The sequence below is a fragment of the Delphinus delphis genome, chromosome 18 (assembly GCF_949987515.2).
Source record: "Delphinus delphis chromosome 18, mDelDel1.2, whole genome shotgun sequence".
Taxonomy (NCBI): domain Eukaryota; kingdom Metazoa; phylum Chordata; class Mammalia; order Artiodactyla; family Delphinidae; genus Delphinus; species Delphinus delphis.
In genome coordinates this window covers 23,985,585-23,998,418 of record NC_082700.1, presented here as the reverse complement: position 1 = coordinate 23,998,418, position 12,834 = coordinate 23,985,585, and positions in this window count along the sequence as shown.

The following is a 12,834-nucleotide window of genomic DNA, read 5'->3' as shown; positions in this document are numbered from 1 at the left end:
CAACGTGAAGTCGAGGATGGCATCTATCTTGTTAACCATTATGTCCTCAGTGCTACCCTCTGACGCATAATAGGTTTTCAATAAACATTGACTGAATAAATACATGAATGAAAGAGCACGGCACATTTGGAGAATGATGAAAAGTAGTAGAAACAGGGTTTGGAGAGGAAGTTTGGGCCATGTGCCAGGGCTGCCCAGGTCATGGGAGAAATCAAAGACACAGGCTTCTCCCATTCCACCACTCCAAGAAACTTTTCAGGAAGAGGTGAGAGAGGAGATAATGTGGGGATAGGATGGGAAGGAGAGGCTTTGTGTTGCTTTACTCACGAGTCACTTTTAGGGATTAGATGCCTCTGACTTCTCATTCCATTAGTCACACACAAATCATAACTGTATAGTCTTGGTTGTTGTAACTATCCAAGTCTTTGTAATTCCCCAAGTCTCAGTTTTCTCATCTGTAAAATTAAAATAACAATCGTCTCATTGATGGAAGAGTAAATTATTTAAAACATATGAAGTATCACAGTAATGGCACATAGTAAGTGCTCAATGGAATAGTTATTATTTTTAGATCAGAATGTCTTTCAATGGAATAGATCACTTTTAGGATATTTAGTTCATCATCTGTCTACTGAGGTTTGAAATTTCTTAGAGGAGAAGAAACCTACCACTCTACAAGTAGAGTTAAATGACTTCAGATACAAATATAAATACAAGTAGCAATGGCTTCAAGTATAAACATCCAACTGAGCTACCCCAGAGGTGTGAATAAACTTCAAGAAAGGTGCAAACAGCCAATCAGCAAGTGTGATTGACTGGTCACAGGATCTTGTTGGTCGGATTGGAGGGAGATGGCGAAAGAAGTAAAATGTCTCTGGGTGCCTACCTCACCAGGAAGGTAAGTGCGGACTGCAAAGGGTTCAGGAAAGAAGCTGGGGCAAGTCACTGATTTCAGATCTTTCACTGACAGACTTTGGGTCCTACAGAACATGGATTTTTTTGTCCATGTAGGTGTAGGTGGAATCACTGCTGCCTCAGGGATTCATGAAGACTTCTCCAACAAAGATGGTGTGAGTTGGGCTTCCCTGGTGGCACAGTGGTTGAGAGTCCGCCTGCCGATGCAGGGGACACGGGTTCGTGCCCCAGTCTGGGAAGATCCCGCATGCCGCGGAGCGGCTGGGCCCGTGAGCCATGGCCACTGAGCCTGCGCGTCCAGAGCCTGTGCTCCGCAATGGGAGAGGCTGCGACAGTGAGAGGCCCGCGAGAAAAAAGATGGTGTGAGCCTTAGAGTTTGGGTTCCCGATGATTCAGTGAGCTTTCTGAGGAAGGAGAAAGTTCAGAGTCAGGAGTGTTTAGGGAAACCTTCCTAAAGCTGTGAATGGGAGCAGGACCTGGGGGACGAGAGAAGTTTGGATGGGAGAAGGGGGTTAGAGAAGTCTGTAAGGTTTGGGTCCCAACTGATGGTCTTTCTGGAAGGATCCAGCTCATGAATCTTGTCTGGAGGCTGAACTCCCTCCCGATGAGGATCCTGATGGAAATTTGCTCAAGGAAAGATGAAAAATAGGAAAGTTTAAAAATTAAGATAATGTGAGGGCTATGTGTCAGCTACTCTTCTAAGCAAGTTATATACATATATAGACATATATTATTATACATATAATATACATTATACAATAATATATACATATATTATTATACATAATAATAGTTAATACTATTATTAACCTCACTTTACAGACAAGAGACTGATGTGGAGGGCGTTTAAGCAATTTTTGCCAGAAACCATAGCAAGTCAGTGATGGAGCTACTTTTGAATTGACTCTCATCCTAGTCTCAATTAATTAACTAGAATTCAACTATAGGGTAAAAGAAAATAGAGAAAGAAACAGAGACAGAGAGAGAGAGAGAGTGGAGAACTCCATCTGTTCTGCTGAATATGATGGGTCCCTGGGCATCAAGCCTGAAATAGTCAAAACTTGCTAGAAAATCCAAGGAAAAAAATGTGTATTTTAAAAATTAAAATAACTGAAGTATAATGTGCATACAGAAAAGTGCACCAATCACAAGTGTCCAACTTGGTGAATTACGACACAGTGAACAGAGTGTAACTACCACCCAGGTCAAGAAATAGAACATTATAAGACCCCCAGAGGCTCCCCTTGTGCTCCAAGCTCTCCCACCACACCCCAGTTTTCTCTTCTCTCTCTTATAAATGATTTTTAATGATGTTCAAGCCACCGACTGAGATGGGGAGCACTTTGCTCAGGAGGTCTGCCTGAGGGTGGTGACAGAGGACTTGGCACCCTTGAAGAATAGATAGAAGAATTAATCAAAGGTCATAAAGAAGCATCCAACAACTAAGAATTGGGAGAATGGACACAGGATCGTATATACACATAGTCTTTTCACTCTGGACCTCAATGAGTAGTGAGTTGAGTTTATCATACTCTTTTGTTTATAACTGCTATCATCACTGGTTCTTGTAGGGCTCTCACTTATTTTATTTATTCATTACTTATTTACTCATTCCCCAACCCCAGCTTTATTGAGATATAATTGACATGTAACATCGTGTAAGCTTAACGTGTACAACCTGATGATTTGATATACATCTATGTTGTGAAATGGTTGCCACAATTAGGTTAGTTAACACATCCATCAGGTCACACAGTTACCTTTTTTTTGTGTGATGGGAACATTTAAGATCTACTCTCTTAGCAACTTTCAATTATACGACAGTCTTGTTAATTATAGTCACCATTCTGTACCTTAGATCCTCAGAACTTATTCATCTTGTAACTGGAAGTCTGTGCTCTCTGACTGACATCTCCCCATTTCCCCTGCCCCAGTCTTTAGAAACCATCATCTACTCTCTGTTTCTATGAGTTAGCTTTTTTAGATTCACACATGTACATTATCACATGTAAGTGATATCATACAGTGTTTGTCTCTCTCTCTGTCTGACTTATTTCACTTTGCATGATACCCTGAAGATTCAGCCATGTTGTCACAAATGATAGGATTTTCTTCCCTTTTATAGCTGAATAATATTCCATTGTATATATATATATATATATATATATATATATATATATATATATATATATATATATATATATATATATACCACATCTTTTTTATTTTAACTTTTTTTTTTTTTTTTTTGCAGTATGCAGGTCTCTCACTGTTGTGGCCTCTCCCGTTGCGGAGCACAGGCTCCGGACGCGCAGGCTCAGCGGCCATGGCTCACGGGCCTAGCCGCTCTGCGGCATGTGGGATCTTCCCGGACCAGGGCACGAACCCGTGTCCCCGGCATCAGCAGGCGGACTCTCAACTACTGCGCCACCAGGGAAGCCCTATCATCTTTATTGGAGTATAATTGCTTTACAATGGTGTGTTAGTTTCTGCTTTATAACAAAGTGAATCAGCTATACATATACATATATCCCCATATCTCCTCCCTCTTGTGTCTCCCTCCCTCCGACCCTCCCTATGCCACCCCTCTAGGTGGTCACAAAGCACCAAGCTGATCTCCCTGTGCTACGCGGCTGCTTCCCACTAGCTATTGATTTTACATTTGGTACTGTGTATATGTCCAGGTCACTCTCTCACTTTGTCCCAGCTTACCCTTCCCCCTCCCCGTGTCCTCAAGTCCATTCTCTACGTCTGTGTCTTTATTCCTGTCCTGCCCCTATGTTGTTCTGAACCATTATTATTATTTTTTTTTTAGATTCCATATATATGTGTTAGCATACAGTATTTGTTTTTCTCTTTCTGACTTACTTCACTCTGTATGACAGCTCTACGTCCATCCACCTCACTACAAGTAACTCAATTTTGTTTCTTTTTATGACTGAGTAATATTCCATTGTATATATGTGCCACATCTTCTTTATCCATTCATCTGTTGATGGCCACTTAGGTTGCTTCCATGGTATATAGTGCTATGGTATATAGTGCTGCAATGTACATTGGGGTGCATGACTCTTTTTGAATTATGGTTTTCTCACTACTTTATTTATGCCCAGTAGTGAGATTGCTGGGTCATATGGTAGTTCTATTTTTAGTTTTTTAAGAAATCTCCATACTGTTCTCCATAGTATACCACATCTTCTTTATCTGTTCATCTGTCAACGGACGCTTAGATTGTTTCCATGTCCTGGCTGTTGTGAATAATACTGCAATGAACATGTGGGTGCAGATATCTCTTCAAGATCCTGATTTCATTTTCTTCAAATATATACCCAGGAGTGGGATTGTTTTACTCATTCCTTTTTGTTCCCATTCTCCAATCTTGTTTCCTTCTCCATATGCAACTACTCTAATGTTTGTATCATTTTGTTTAGAAGTGTTCTTACGAAGTATTTGTTATTTTCTTGTCTGCTTGTAACTTAAATAACCTTTTATTATGGGGAACTTTGAACATAGCTCAAAAGAGATAAAGGAGTATAATGAACTCCCTGTGCCCATTACTCAGACTCAACGACCACTGGCCCAAGGCCAATCCCACCCCATCTACACCTTACCCACTTCCTTCCTTTCAGACATTGGATCGTTTCATCCATGAATATTTCAGTGTGTATCTGTACAAGATAACATAACCACAATATCCTTATCAATAGTTTTAAAAGAACAATATTTCCTGAATATCATTTAACAGAGCTCAAATTTCCAATCCTCTCATAAATGTTATTTCTTTCCACAGTTTGTTTATATGAATCAGAATTCATATAAGGCCCACACATGGTAATTGATTGATATTTCTTTGTCTCTTTTAATCAATAGGCTTCTCCCAGAATCAATTTTGTTTTTTCCTCCCTTGCAATTTATTTCTTGAGGAACCCAGGTTGTTTGTCCCATCGAATTTACCACAGTGTGATTCTGATGATTCATCTTTGTGGTGTACTTTAACAAGTTTCTGTCCTCTGTAGTTTATTTGAGTTGGTAGCTGCATCTAGGGACTCGATCAGACTCATATTTAAGTTTTTTGAGAAGACTGTCTCACAGTTTGTCTTGTGTTTTTCCATCAGGATCCATGTGATATTTCGTTTTCACTTTTTTGCATGTAATATTAGCAGCCATCGATAACAAAAACTTAGGATCTTATTAGTTTATTAGTGTATTTGTTATTTTTTGGTCTGTAACACTATTGTCACAAATTTAGTGGTTTGCAAAAAAAAAACCCCAAAAAACAAAAAACCACATTAATCAGAGATCCAGGCACAAGTTAGCTGAGGCTTTGGCTCCAGGGTCTCTCAGAAGTCTACAAACAAGGTGTTGGCCAGGGGTAGGGTGTAATCTGAGGCTTGGCCAGGGAAGAATCTGCTTCAGAGCCTACCTGGCTGTTGGCAGGATTCAAGTGCTCGGGCCGGTCTGACAGAGGGTCTCAGGTCCTTGCTGGTTGTTGGGCAGAGGCCCACCCTTTGTTCCTTGGTTTCTGGACGTCTTCATATAGCAGTTTATCTCCTCACAGCTAGCAAGAGAGACGGTCAATAAAGAGAGGCTGCTAGCAAGATAGAAGTACAATCTTATGTAGTGTAATCACGGAGGAGACATCCCATCACCTTTACTGTAATCTGTTGATTAGGAGCAAGTAACAGGTCCCACCAATACCCAAGGGGAGGGGATTATACAAGGGCATGAATACCAGGGATTAAAGGGGCCTGTCTTAGAGTCTGCCACAGTTAGGTGTTAAAAAATGGTGATCTTCTAATTCTAGCATTCTTTCTTTGTTTATTAGCAGGAGCACTTCTATAATGAGAAATTTCCCCTGATATATTATTTGGTGATTTGTGGTATAATTCATAGAGGAGAGCCAGAATAAATGCTGCATTCTTTCTTTTTATTTACCAGGTTTATGTATCAGTTATGTATATACCATAGTATGTACAACTAGTTCTTAGCACCTGCTCGTTAACTATTATTCCAGGGTATATTTTACCCACTTTATCTCTCTGTTCACCCACCAGACACCAGGACTGCCTCCAAATCTCTGCCGTCGTGGCCATTCTCATACAGCTTCCCTTAAGACCCTTGTACCCACAGTATCCACAGGATCTGCTGGATAGGAGAGTATAACTAAGTAGTCAGTTTGCTTATATAGTGCCAAATTGCTTTCCAGAATGTCTGCACAAAGCTATCTCTCAAGGAAATAATTTTTTAACATACATATCTGGCTTAATGAGGGCAGGAACACCTCAATATCCTCATGAATTTTATGCCCTTCACTAAGCTGAACTAAATGTCTTGAGAAAGTTCTCAAAACTTTTTTTTTCCATGCCTCGTGGATTGTGGGACCTTATTTCCCCGACAAGGGATTGAACCCAGACCCTGACAGTGAAAGCCCGGAATCCTATCCACGGTACTGCCAGGGAAGTCCCCAAACCATTTCTATCAGAAGCATCTGCGTTAGTCCACATCTTCAAAGCCCTAGATGTGCTAGGTGATGGGAGCTGAGAGAATCTTATACAAGCATTTTCTGACCTAGACTACCGCCGTCTGGTAAAAAATCCAAATTCCATTGCAGATCTCAGAAATGAGAGAAGGGAGGAAGAAGGACGGGACAAAGGAAGGGCTGGGGAAGTGACAGGAGAAATGACTTCACTTATTTAGGAAGCGGCATTAGGAATCTTGTCTTATTCACCCACTCAGCATCTGCTCTACAGACATGAAAATCGAGACTAGAGGGGAAGTCATTTGTTCGAGGGTCATTTCATGAGTGTAAGAAAGACTGTGAGGTTAGTCTTCTGGCCCTGAGGTGAGGTCTGGGAGGGCGGTGGGGGGAGCCTTTTGCAAAGGGTAGAGATGAGAAGGTGGCTGAGGACCAGAGCAGCTTGGCCGAGTGAATATTCAGGAGCCAGAAGAAGACACAACACTGTGAAGTGGGGAGGGTCGACCTACTGAGATCTCATGGAGACTGTGGACCTTTCTAACACTTTATGAGCAGCTGATTTAGTCTTCACCACACCTAATCTGAAGGAGGGGTTACCATTCCTCTTTTAGAGAGGTGGGAACAGAGGCTCAGAGGTTTTAAACAACTTCCCCAATGTCTTGCAATTAGAAAGTGTCAGACTGCCATTCAAATTCAGGTCTGTGGATGCCAGAATCTTTTCTCTTAACACACACACATGCACACATGCGTCTGCGCGGGCACACACACACACAGCCAAAGAGAGGGTTTCAAGGAGGGTGTGGTTAATAGGTCCTAATGCTGAAGGGAGGTCAAGGAGGGTGAGGAGAGGAAGTGGTTTCAGAAATTATGGTCTTCGGTGGAAAAAGTCCTTCACCGGTTTCCTTAGGCTGTTGCTGCCTAAGGCGGGGTGATGAAAGGTCATATCTGCTGATTTGGGGAGCCTTGAAGACAAGTAGAAATACTGAAATCATTTGGGACCACTGGCAAGTAGCAATACATAGTTGGATCTCGAAGCCTTATATTAGATGCAGTTTCAAACAGAATTTTTCTGGCTTAGTCACAAAGTTAAGGCAACCATAAGTGACCAGTAGGAAAATGGCTTTGGCTCAAGTTCATAAAAATCAAAGAGACGATAAAATAGAGACTATTTAAATGGTATTGATGATAACTTAATCACAAAGTTAAGAAAGCCATAAATGACCAGACTGAAAATGGCTTTTGCCCAAGTCCAGACAAGAAAGTGGAGAATATTCCAATGGTACAGATGATAGAGCTGCTAGGGCAAAGGATGCAGAAATGCCATTAAAGTGTCGTCCCCGAGTGCCTGCTTCAGCAGCACGCAGGAGGGTGGGAAGGAGCATTCAGTCTAACTTGAAAGTCCACTGAACGATTAATGTGTCAGGAGCCAGGGGAAACAAAGGACCTTTTTCTTTTCTACCTCCATCCTCCTCCTTGGAAACGGGCATTACACTTTGGGCATCTTAAATAGCAGACGGTTTTTTCTCAAACAGCATTTTAATAAGCAGAGCGTAAATAAATCCGCTGCTTCCCCCAAAATACAGAGTTTGTAGTTCAAGGGGCAGAGTGCCAGGCAAGTTGCTTTGGGGGTTTTAAAAAACCCAGCATTTCGTGACCATTGCAAGACCGAGGCAGGGTTTGCAGGAGGGGCTCTTTATTGAAGCCAGGCGAGAGCTGCCTCCTCTTCCTGATGGGGGAGGCTGTTTGGGTCCTTAGGAGAATTTCCTGTGGTGATTGTGCATTTCTGGCCCAAGTCCCTGGGCACAAAAGTCTTCCCCTTCTCCCACCATCTTTTGTTTCTTTTTCTCCCTTTTTCCTCCTCCTTCTTTCCCTCTTATGATTTTCCTTTTGCTATGGACTGTTGGTTGGTGTCCCCCGCAACAAATCCGTATGTTGAACCCCGTATCCCCATATGGTGGTGTTCAAGGATGGGGGTTTGGGATGTAATTGGATTTGGATGAGGTCATGGGGGTAGAGCCCCCAGGATGGCATTGGTGCCCCTATACAGTGGTGAAGAGACCAGAGCTCTCTCTTGGCCACGTGAGGATACAGCGAGAAGCTGGCTATCAACAAGCCAGGAAGTGAGTCCTCACTACGAGCCGACCACGCTGACACCCTGATCTTGGACTTCCAGCCTCCAGGACTATGAGAAATAAATATTGCTGTTTAAGCCATGCAGTCTACAGTATTTTGTTACAGCAGCCTGAGCAGACTGGACACTCCCCTTCCCAAGCCTGCTTCCTTGAGCGATTCCACTTACCACACTCTACCCAACATGTTTAACAAATTATTCATAATTCCAACATTGGGTTCATGGTAATGCACCAACAGGATGCTAATTTATGTTCAACGTGGCTGCAATAGAACTTACTTGGCCCAGGAATGAGCATTCCTGTTTATCCTTAGCTGAAAAGAAGCAGCATCTGTAAGTTTCAGCTGCAGAGTTTCTTCTTCTGCAAAATAGGATAACAGTGCCTACCTCACCACAGGCTCATAAAGAGTAAATTAAATATCTTCAGTCTATCCTTCATGCCTCTCATCTTCCTATTCATGCCTTCCATCTTTATATCTCCTATGCTGTATTCTGGGTGAATTCCTCACTACTCTCCTCCAATTTCTAATTCTCTCATCACTTGTGTTCAATTTTTAGCCAGTTTATGAGCTGTTAATTTCAATGACTGTATTTTTACTTTTCAGGATGTATAATTGGTGATTTTTCAGAAGCATATGTTCTTCATTCATATTTACTTCTTTTACTTATTTATGTTTGTTCCTCATGCATGTAATTACTTTATCTCTTTGAGAGTTTCAAACAAACTTATTTAACATAATGTTTTGAGATTGCTCAGGTACTTCCATTTTTGAAAGAATAAATTTTTCTGGTTTTTGAGATTGTCGTCTGACTTTCTTCTGTTAGATTTCTTTTAAAATTGAGGTTTCTATGCTCATCCTGACTGGCCTGCCCCTCCCTGTAGCTCTGAGTTATTTTTTTCCCCATTTAGTGGTTTTCACGTTGACTCCGCTTGGCTCCCAGGGGCCCTGTTCCAGAACCAGGTTGAATATTTATGGCTGGGCTCTTCTCCCCATGTACTGGGGATACATACATGCAGCCACTAAGCTGGTGGGTGGCTTCACTCGAATGGGGCTCCAGGGAGGGTGTGGAGAAAAGGGAACCCTCCTACACTGTTGGTGGGAATGTAAATTGGTGCAGCCACTATGGAAAACAGGATGACGGTTCCTTAAAAAACTAAAAATAGAGCTACCATATGATCCAGCAATCCCACTCCTGGTCATGTATCTGGAGGAAACCTCTAATTTGAAAAGCTACATGCACCCCAATGTTCATAGCAGCACTGTTTACAATAATCAAGATATGGAAGCAACCTAAATGTCCATTGACAGAGGAAGATATAGAGAAGATGTGGTACATATATACAATGGAATACTACTCAGCCACAAAAAGAGAATGAAATAATGCCATTTGCAGCAACATGAATGGACTTACAGATTATCATACTAAGTGAGGTAAGTCAGACAGAGAAGGACAAATATCATATCACTTATAGGTGGAATCTAAAAGAAACCTGATACACATGAACTAATTTACAAAACAAAGAGACTCACAGACAGAGAAAACAAACTTATGGTTACCAAAGGGGAAAGGGGAGGGGAGGGATAAATTAGGAGGTTGGGATCAACATATACACACTATTATATATAAAACAGATAAAAAACAAGGACCTACTCTATAGCACAGGGAACTCTACTCAATATCTTGTAATAAACTGTAATGGAAAAGAATCTGAAAAATAATATATATATAGAACTGAATCACTTTGCTGTATACCAGAAACTAACACAACACTGTAAATCAACTGTACTTTAATTTAAATAAAAAAGAAGAAGAAGAAGATGAATGGGGCTCTAGGGCTGTGTGTGCTTTCTCCCAGCACTGCAGGTTCCTGGATTTTATAAAAAGGCCAGTGGGTTAGGGCAGTGGCTACACTTTTCCTGCTTTTTTTTTTTAATTAATTAATTTATTTTTTGGCTGCATTGGGTCTTTGTTGCAGCGTGCAGGTTCTTAGTGTGGTGGCTTCTCTTGTTACAGACCACGGGCTCTAGGCACATGGGCTTCAGTAGTTGCAGCGCGCGGGCTTCAGTAGTTGTGGCGCATGGGCTTAGTTGCTCCATGGCATGTGGGATCTACCTGGACCAGGGCTCAAACCCCTGTCCCCTGCATTGGCAGGCAGATTCTTAACCACTGCACCACCAGGGAAGTCCCCTGCTTCTTTTTATAACTGAGGGAGGTCAGCACCACCTGTGGCTTCAGACAGCAATCCTGATTCAGGTCCTATTTCATGCCTGGAAGGCTTTATTCCCTCTTAGCCCAGAGGAATCAAACTTTGGCCACATCTGTCTTCTTGACTGGGAGACCCAGAAGCCCATGGCTTTGACCTGTTTACTACTGTGTGTTTCTTTTCCAGGGAAATATTTATTTGATATTTTGGCGTGATTTTATTTTAAGCATGAAAAATGTTTCATATGTCATTGCTGTGTTTGGAGTAGAGTTGGGGAGCTCAGAACTAGAGCTCACGATGGCGTCTTGCCTAGAGGTGCCTTTTCCAATTTATCTTTTGTCGCTCACGCTTGTCACATGGCAGCTCCTCTATGAATTTTGGTGGTTTGTTGTTGCTGGGACATGGGTCTGTTGGACAGGAAGAGGCTTGAGGGTGAGAAAAATCAAGTCATCACAAAGTCAAGGAAAGTTCTGCGTGTTGAGCTGGGTTTTAGATACTCCATGGAGCGTCTGAGACCTTTTCTCTCTGACTATAAAGCCTACCTCGGAAATCCCCCCTCACAGGCAGACCATCAGGGTGTTAAGGATGTCCTTAGCGCTAGAGAAAGTACTGATCCTCTCACTGGAGAAAAGCAACCTCATCCACTTCAGGGCCTTCAGCATCAGTGTTTAAAGAGTGTTGTCTTTTAAGCTGATTTATGGCTCGTCAGATGATTTGGTCGCCTCACACTTGGGTTCTTGGGCCAGGGAGTCAGTGTTGAACTTTAGTCAGTGGTAGAGACAAGAGCTGTGCTGACTGCTCATGGGAGGCCAACCTGTGTGAAAAGCTGATCTCAGATAATCCGTAGATGAGATAAGCTGCCTTAGGGTAATCAAGTACCCTCTGTGGAGAAAAAGAAGTCACTAATGTGCTCTCAGTAGGAAATTTGGTCCGTGGGTTGTCAGAACTCAAGGGTGTGATTACAATCTGACTTCAGTGTAACTTTGACCCTTCTGTGTATGCTTCTCATTTATCTCATGAGTCATAGAAACATTCTGATGATTGCAGCAAAGTCTATGGCTGTTTTTCACTTCACCCGAGCCGGAAGAGCATTATCCAACTATAGAAAACAATACAGCGCCACACTGTTATGCTCCGTGTAGCTAGCACGTGGCCTCAGCCCTTTCTTTACCTTTTATTGGAAACATACAAGATTTAGAAGACTGGATCCTGGGTGCTGGGGCATCCCAACTTGCTGCACGTCTCTGCAGTTTGGGCTCCTTACTGGCTCAGGGTGATGTAGGAGACATTGAATGTTTTTGCCTGTCGAGCACTGATTGCCATCCTTCTAGGAACTGAATGCTTTTCTCTGGTGGTGACCACATTCCACCCCTTGGGCCAGGTCCACCCTGCCACAGAGGAGGCCACGTGTCCCATGAGTAGTTCAGGAATGGGCCCAGGCCCTAAGCAGAGTCTTCCTGGATATTTCTGCTAGAACTATCCCCAAATACTTTCATTTTGCTGGGCTTCTCAGCTGGCAACCATCTTCCTACCTTTTGGAGAGCACCTGTCCAGCAGGTGGAGACAGAGGCAGAGCTCTGAAGACATTTTAAATTTTATTTGTAGTAAAAAATTGTATATATGGAAGGTATTCGACATGATGGTTTGATTATACATAGTGAAATGATTACTACAGTTAAGCTAATTAACATATTCATCTCCTCACACAGTTACCCTTTTCTTGTGTGTGTGGTAAGAGAACCTGAAATCTACTTTCTTTTTTTTGTAATACAAAATTTAATTCAAAATGAACCATAGACCTAAATGTAATCGTTAAAATTACAAAAATTCTTGAAGAAAACATAGAAAAAATCTTAGTGATCCTCGGTTTAGGGAACAGTTCTTAAATAGGACACACACAAAAATCACAAACTATAAGATAAAATAATAAGTTGGATGTTTTCAAAATTAAAATGTTGCTCTTCAAAAGACACTATTACAAAAAATAAAAGGAAAACCTCAGACTGGGAGTAAACATTTGCAAAGCATGTATATGAAAAAAAGTACATCTAGATTATATAAAGAATTCTTACCATTCAATCAGAAGACAATTCACTTTTATAAATG